Source organism: Zea mays, chromosome 1 (assembly GCF_902167145.1).
Source record: "Zea mays cultivar B73 chromosome 1, Zm-B73-REFERENCE-NAM-5.0, whole genome shotgun sequence".
Taxonomy (NCBI): Eukaryota; Viridiplantae; Streptophyta; class Magnoliopsida; order Poales; family Poaceae; genus Zea; species Zea mays.
Genome location: NC_050096.1, coordinates 56106763 through 56109000, shown reverse-complemented (window position 1 = coordinate 56109000; position 2238 = coordinate 56106763).

The following is a 2238-nucleotide window of genomic DNA, read 5'->3' as shown; positions in this document are numbered from 1 at the left end:
TTCAAGACTTGAAATTTTCTCCCCTTGATTCAAATGCTTTTCCTTTGACTAAACAAAACTCCCCCTCAATAAATTTCTCCTCTTAGTGTTCAAGAGGGTTTTAAGACACTGATTTTGAAAATACTATTCTCTCCCCCTTTTGAACACCATGAGATACCAATTTGAAAAATCATACCAATTGAAAAACTCTTTTTAAAATTAGGTGGTGGTGTGGTCCTTTTGCTTTGGGCTCATGCTCTCTCCCCCTTTGGCATAAATCGCCAAAAACGGAATCATTAGAGCCCTTTGAATTACTTTCTCCCCCTTTGGTCATAAATAAATGAGTGAAGATTATACCAAATGCGGAGAGTGGCTCGGGGCGACGGCGAAGGATGAGTTATGGAGTGGAAGCCTTTGTCTTCGCCGAAGACTCCAATTCCCTTTCAATACACCTATGACTTGGTTTGAAATAGACTTGAAAAACATATTAGTCATAGCATATATAAAAGAGATATGTTCAAAGGTATATGAATGAGCGATGTGTGCAAATCAACAAAAGAAGTTCCTAGAAACAAGAATATTTAGCTCATGCCTAAGTTTGTTAAAAGTTTGTTCATCTAGTGGCTTGGTAAAGATATCGGCTAATTGATCTTTAGTGTTAATGTATGCAATTTCGATATCTCCCTTTTGTTGGTGATCCCTTAGAAAATGATACCGAATGACTATGTGTTTAGTGCGTCTATGCTCAACGGGATTGTCCGCCATGCGGATTGCACTCTCATTATCACATAGAAGAGGAACTTTGGTTAATTTGTAACCGTAGTCCCTAAGGGTTTGCCTCATCCAAAGTAGTTGCACGCAACAATGGCCTGCGGCAATATACTCGGCTTCGACGGTAGAAAGAGCTACAGAATTTTGCTTCTTTGAAGCCCAAGACACCAAGGATCTTCCCAAGAACTGGCAAGTCCCCGATGTGCTCTTTCTATTAATCTTACACCCCGCCCAATCGGCATCCGAATAACCAATCAAATCAAATGTGGATCCCCCTAGGATACTAAAGCCCAAACTTAGGAGTATAAACTAAATATCTCAAGATTCGTTTTACGGCCGTAAGGTGAGCTTCCTTAGGGTCGGCTTGGAATCTTGCACACATGCATACGGAAAGCATAATGTCCGGTCGAGATGCACATAAATAGAGTAAAGAGCCTATCATCGACCGGCATACCTTTTGATCCACGGACTTACCTTCCGTGTCGAGGTCGAGATGCCCATTGGTTCCCATGGGTGTCTTGATGGGTTTGGCATCCTTCATCCCAAACTTGCTTAGGATATCTTGAGTATACTTTGTTTGGCTAATGAAGGTGCCCTCTTGGAGTTGCTTTACTTGAAATCCTAAGAAGTACTTCAACTCCCCCATCATTGACATCTCGAATTTTTGTGTCATGATCCTACTAAACTCTTCACATGTAGATTCGTTAGTAGACCCAAATATAATATCGTCAACGTAAATTTGGCATACAAACAAATCATTTTCAAGTGTTTTGGTAAATAAAGTAGGATCGGCCTTTCCGACTTTGAAGCCATTAGTGATAAGGAAATCTCTAAGGCATTCATACCATGCTCTTGGGGCTTGCTTGAGCCATAAAGCGCCTTAGAGAGCTTATATACATGGTTAGGGTACTCACTATCTTCAAAGCCGGGAGGTTGCTCAACATACACCTCTTCCTTGATTGGTCCATTGAGGAAGGCACTCTTCACGTCCATTTGATAGAGCTTGAAGCCATGGTAAGTAGCATAGGCCAATAATATACGAATTGGCTCAAGCCTAGCTACGGGTGCATAGGTTTCACCGAAATCCAAACCTTCGACTTGGGAGTATCCTTTGGCCACAAGTTGGGCTTTGTTCCTTATCACCACACCATGCTCATCTTGCTTGGTGGACTCTTGGGTGTGGCGGCCTTGGTTCTTCATCCTTCTTGTCTTGATCATTTGCATCTCCCCCTTGATCATTGCCGTCATCTTGAGGTGCCTCATCTCTTTGATCTTCTACTTCATCAACTTGAGCCTCATCCTCATTTTGAGTTGGTGGAGATGCTTGCGTGGAGGAGGATGGTTGATCTTGTGCATTTGGAGGCTCTTCGGATTCCTTAGGACACACATCCCCAATGGACATGTTCCTTAGCGCGATGCATGGAGCCTCTTCATCACCTATCTCATCAAGATCAACTTGCTCTACTTGAGAGCCGTTAGTTTCATCAA